This window comes from Microcebus murinus, chromosome 15 (genome assembly GCF_040939455.1).
Source record: "Microcebus murinus isolate Inina chromosome 15, M.murinus_Inina_mat1.0, whole genome shotgun sequence".
Taxonomy (NCBI): domain Eukaryota; kingdom Metazoa; phylum Chordata; class Mammalia; order Primates; family Cheirogaleidae; genus Microcebus; species Microcebus murinus.
This window is the reverse complement of record NC_134118.1, coordinates 34,235,676-34,241,675: the sequence shown is the minus strand read 5'-3', so window position 1 is coordinate 34,241,675 and position 6,000 is coordinate 34,235,676. Positions and strand designations below refer to the sequence as shown.

Here is a 6,000-nt window from a genome sequence, read left to right as displayed (position 1 = left end):
TCCAGACCAGTGGATAGTGAAGATGTGTTTTTGTTTTTATTTTTAAGTGGACCGAATTTTGCTACAGCCCCCTCCCTCTTTTTCCTTTCTTCTTCTTTGTCCCCTTCCCCTCGGTCTCTGTCTCCACATAGTAATTTCTAGGATGGCGATTGGGTGGCTGTGGAAAGCAGGACTCGGTTCCCCTGCCCTAGTGTGAGCGCAGTGGGTGGGACTCAGCACAGAGTCAGTTTTCCGCCAGCAGGTTTCCATGCAGAGTTTTCCTACACTTTCCCTCCGCTAGAGCAGCCCTCGGCCAGGAGAGCGGCGGGGAGGACACCTGTGGGGAGGGAGTGCCGCCGCGGGCAGCAGGGGGGCCGGGCCCTGCGGTGACCTCACCATGGTGCGTTTTGGCCGCTACTTTCTTTTTCAGTCTTTCAGTGCAGAGAAGGGGAAGAGGCAGGGAGCGGTCTGAAAAGTCGAATGCTGTAGGGAGAGGAACTGCAAGGCGTCCTTTGGGGGTGACCAAAGGGAGAGATACCGAGAGACACCGGGAGAGAGACAAAGGCGCGGACTGATTGTTCTGGAGCAGCGCCGGCGATCGGGCGTGCGAGGCACGTCGCGTCCCGCCCAGCCTGTTGAGCAGGTAGAGCGGAGCGCGCCCAGGTGTCAGCGCCGCGGCCGCGTGTGCCGTGGGCGCACTCGCGCGGGGACCGACAGGTGCCACTGCAGGGTCGCCTCTCCCCACCGCCGCCCGCCCCTGACGCCCTCTCTCTCTCTCGGTTCGCAGTGCGGATGTGCGAGGCGCGCCCTGGAGCTGCAGGAGACCCAGAAACGCCGCCCCGAGGTGTGGGAAGCCAGCAAGTGAGTGGCGCTGTGGGGGCTCTCCAGAGAGGCCGCCCCTCTCCCGGGACGCCGGCTCGGCTTGTCCTCCTTCCCCTCCAGGGCAGCCTCCCGTGCGCTCCCGGCTGCCCGGCCCTGGGAAGCCGGCGCCGGGTTCCCACGCTGGGGAGGGGCGAGAGAGCAAAGCAGACGACGCCCGGGGGCCCGGCTCAGGGCCTGGGGGAGGAGCGCTGGCGCGGGTGGGCGCCGGGCCGCGCCGCGCGGGTGGCTTCGCTCGCCGGGCCGGCCGTGAGAAGGCGCGGGGCGCGCCGGGGCGCTGCTCTCCCACGACCGGGGCGCCGCGGCCTCGGAGCCCGCCAGCCCCGTGCGGCGGCAGCGCCGCGGCCTCCCGCGCACCGGCGGGCGAGCCCGCGCTCCCGAGGGATGCCCGGGCCTTAGAGGCGGCGGGGCTTGAGGCCGCGCCCCGCTTCGCGGCAACTTCCCCCGGCGGCTGCTGCGCGGGTAAGCGACGCGTCTTCCTGCAGAGCGAGCGCCGCGGGCGCTGCATTGCCCAGAGGAAGCAAACTTCCAGCGGGCTGCCCCGGGGCTCCGCGAAGTGTGTGCGGGTGCACGCGGTGTGTGTGTGTGTGCGCGTGCGTGAGTGTGTATTACTGCTTAGCAGTCTCATTTCTGTTTGCACCGTGACTGAGGCGCTTTGAAAAACAGCGGCCAGCGGGGTCACCACGGTCCCTGCGCCTCTGAGTGGGCGGCTGCGAGCCTGTCGCTGAGCTGCCCTGGAGCGGCATTTGTGTGAGGGGCTGCGTCGCGGTGTGGTCATGTGATTCAGGTTAGGGATTTCGCGAGTCTTCCTTTTTTACTCATCGGTCTGCACATGGTCATTCCTTCGTTTTGTACTTTATAAACTGTTTACATCTTCTGAAGTAAACCAGAAGATCGTACGTCTCACTTAGGTGACTGGTTGAAGACACCTTGGTTTGTGACCTATTGAAACCCAGCTGGGTTTTAAATAGGACAATTTTTTTTTTTTTCATTTCCACTTCACTGATAACACATCAGAAGTTAAGTCCTCCAGTGGTGATTTCATTAAATATCTGCCTACTTACCAGAGATGATCTTGGAAGGAGCATGTTAACTTTCCCGTTGCATATAGACAAACATCGAAGCACTCGATGATAGAGACCAGATTTTTATATCTTGGTTCACAGTTTAGAAGTAACCGTTTGCTTTTCTAAAATATGGCTATATGTTTTTCTTCAGGAGTGATCATTTCAGGTACTGTATTTTGAATGGTAAAAAAAAAAAATCAACACTTGTTATGATAGCAACAATATAACAGCAATAAGGATGTCTGGAATCCCAGAGCAAAACTTAATTTGTCTAAAAGTCATCTAAGCTTTATTACGCCTTCGGTGGGGGTTGTATGTACAGTCTATGCTTTGTTCAGTCATGAAACAACTGAGTCTGTGGATCTGCTTCAAGGGATCTTGAGGTCTGCAAAATTGTGCTCGGACATTTAAGTTGCTGCATTTTTATCGAGATAGTAGCGCCCTCGGATATCCAAAGGGTTCTGTGACCTAATAGAAAAATTAGAACCAAGGAGTTGAAACATGTAAGCCACACTTTTTCTTGTCAAAACAACAAACTCACTAAATAAAGCCTGCAGATGCAGACTAGTAGGGGAAAACTCTAGAATAATTAGTGTTGCAATAATTAAACATTTCATGTAAAATAGACCGTTTGTATGATTTTAAATGCATTAGTTAGGAAACAGGTCTGTGAAGTTAGTAAAAATTCGTAATGAATAGATGAGACCTGCTGTTTCTTCATGTTCTGTAAGATCTTTTTCTACTACACGACAGAAAATATTTTTTTTTTTGTCTTTGAAATCCAACCAAAACGTAAAGTACTTATGCCTGGTATGGTGTTTCATAGTGTACAGAGTATAAATAGTCCCTCCAAGGCCCTGTTTATAGGTGTTCAAATATAAAATAACATGTTTATGATAGTTTTTTTTCATTCAGAGAATGAAGAAGAAAATACAAAGTTATTGTATTTATATATGGCAAAATCAAAGATAAAAGAAGTGTGGAAAACTTTACAACACTCAGTACTAATAAGCATTTTGATAAGCTGTTTTAGTTAATATTATATTTTATGAACATAAGAGACAGCATTCAAATTAAATTATATTTCTTATGAATCATCAATAAAATATTATTGTGACTAACTTTTAAGAATTTTGTCCTAGACATTTTTGAAACAAAATTTTTAAAAAATTTAAATTTTTTGCTAACATCACTTTTATTTACACATTAAGATATTGTATAACTTTAGATTTTTTTCAGAAACCATACAAGGGAAATTAAATCCTGTATTTACCTTTGCTAACGATTAATGAGTGTGGGGTGAAGAGAATATTTATTTTTTTACAAGTTAGTTTAAAATAGCATGATATGTACCCCCCCAAAAAAACTTAATCTTTTTTCAGAAATAATTATCAAATTAGCAGTAATAATGAATATCTATAAGTAAGGGGAAATGGAAAGGAAAACAGTATTTTGATAAAACAAGTCAAAAAGTATGTTATTGATGAGAAAAAAATTTGGAGAAAGTAGTTATTTAGAATGACTTTGTATATGTCAGATTCACTAAGAAGTCACTTGGCATTTTTTCATTGCTGGGATGTTCAATTTTTATGGCACTGATGTTCATACAAGTTAATGAGAAATATTTATCCAGATAAGTTTTCTTACACAGATCTATTTATTACTTTTCTGCACATTTGTAAAAGGAAATTTTTTTAAAGTATTAATAATAATGATTTTCATCTCTAGGCCATCTACATTCATTCTGTAATAGTTTCTTTGGGTGTGTCCATTTAAAGGTGATAAAAGAAGAGCTTTTGGCAATTTTTAGTTCTTTTGTTGAACCAATTTAGTTGCCCATAAACTAGTTGATGTACTTAGGGTTGGAGTAATTCATTGGCTATCCTGAATCATATCTGCTTCTTTTAATTTCTTTCACAACATTGTGAATGTCTTACCTATTTTGTATTTTTTCTTCTCTCCTGGGTTCAGACCAACAGGCGTCATCTTCTTATATTTTGGGGGGCTTCTAGAATATTAACAGAATTATTTGGGAAGAGTGAAAGGCTTTAGGGCTAGCTTCACCTTCAGGAGAGAATGACTACATTATAACACTTGAGAGACTTTGAGGTATGGTCTATCTTGTCACAAAAATGTGCCTCACTGTGGGTAGTTACTAACTTGTCTTACCTGGCATGCTTTCTGGCCATTAATAGTCTTTCATTAAAGCAAGGCTTCCTTTTTATAAAATTGAAACCAACTCAAATTAGTTAAGTCACGTACCAACTCCTCCATCTCCCCATAGTAAGGATTAAGGAAGTCGACACTAGACAATGGCTTTGGGAGTGAACGCCCTGGAAAAAGGAAATGGGGCAGACCCACTGCTTAATCCTGAATTTTTTTTCTAGGTGCAACCTATTGGCATATCTCCTTTTGCTATGCCACATTATATCGCGAAAGTACCTGTTTAAATGTCTGCATCTCCTACCAAACCCGAATCTCCCTCAAGGTTTCCATTGTTGAATTCACAGTACTTGGCACATAGTAGGTGTCTAGTGAGGTTGACATTGTTGTTTTGTTATTCTTGAATTAAGGCTTTTTTGTACCTTGATGCAGTAGGTTATTTGATTTATGATGACCCCACATGGACCTATAGTGTTGGTTATATAGAGACCTTTCTGTGCTCTTTTCTTATATAGTTTCAGAACTGCTTATAAACTGTTATTTCTTTCACCAGCAATTTCAACTCTGCTCTAATCCTCAAATCTCTTGCCACTAGACCTATCAGAACCTGCTTTTCCAATTTTAACTTCACATTTAATGTCTACTTCACCTTCCTTGCTTTGGATTTAGCTGAGGAATGTGATATAACTGTATCTTATGGTCAACTACTAATTGATTCACTCCAACTTCAGCTTAGGGGATGCCTAACGGTACTATGAAGTTATTTCATGGTTGATTCCATATCAAATTCTCCATAATACATATTCTGAATTTTTCCTGGTTTTCTAGTCCACTCAGATTATCGCCATGGTGGAGGATCACATTTCCTAACTCACAGAGAATATTAAGGTCAATTTTGGCAAATTATTTGTCAATACTCATCTTGCATATAATAGGCATTTCTTTATTTGACCATTTCTGAGCATAAGAACTCTCTTATATCTAACTCTACTATTTGTCTCTATACTATTCATATCCTTATTTTAACCTCTTAAAGTGCTTATACAAAATGCTTTTACCTATAGTGACTTTTGCAGTCTCAAGGGTAATGCTCAGTTTCTTCAACTCATGCTTATTTGGCATGGGGTGAGAGTCTCATTGTCATTAGGGAATTTCTTCTTGCATTCTTATTTTTCGTAAAGTGTGGTCCCCAGAGCCGAATGTAGAGGACTGTCCTAATATCATCGGTTATATTGGGTTATCTCCTCTGAATACCATATGGTAAATCAACCTAAAATCCAATCTACCTCTTTTTTTTTGCACTTATACCACACTGTTTAATTATGTATTTCTTTTGTATATTCTTCTGCAAATATGCTTCTTCTCCCCAGTTTTATGTTTGGCCACTTGATTTGGGACTTTTAAAAATACTTATTGCAATTAAGTTTAATCTTGACCTTTAGTTAGCTATTGCTCCAGAAGGTCAAGGTCTTTTTTGGATTTTGATTCCATAATACAGATTAGCCATTTTCCCCAGTTTAGGGGAATTGATTAGGATATAATTAATGTCTTCATCCAAGTGACCATCTAAATTACTGAACTGGAACTACATTTGGCATGATCCTAGACACATTTCTTTAAGTTAGACTCCTGCTTTACATTAGTCCATAAATCGGTCCTTTTTATAAGTCTGTTCAACCAGTTATATAGTCAAATAACTTTCTTTCTTTGGAGTTTATATTCCTTGTGTGGCCTAAGAGTATATACTGTGACAGATTTCCTCAAATTTCTTACTGACCTGTATTTCCACTTTCTGCACAGTAGATATTAGTGACCCTATTAAAAAACAAAAGGAAATACACGCAAGTTAGTTTATAATGATGTGCTCCTGTGACCTCTCATTGGCTTGTAGATAATACTTCACATTTTGAGT

General features: G+C 43.1%; 1 protein-coding gene across 4 annotated transcripts in view; it reads left to right on the top strand.

Annotated features, from left to right (window-relative positions):
* Positions 1 to 296: 296 nt before the first annotated feature.
* Positions 297 to 6,000, top strand: part of GUCY1A1 (guanylate cyclase 1 soluble subunit alpha 1) — a 66,589-nt gene continuing 60,885 nt past the window's right edge. Inside the window, exons 1-2 of one of the 4 annotated variants that reach the window (XM_012783624.3) lie at positions 297 to 379; positions 767 to 840. The gene's annotated coding sequence lies outside the window, so the exon portion shown is untranslated. The other 3 variants (XM_012783625.3, XM_012783623.3, XM_012783626.3) reach the window with 3 other exon arrangements.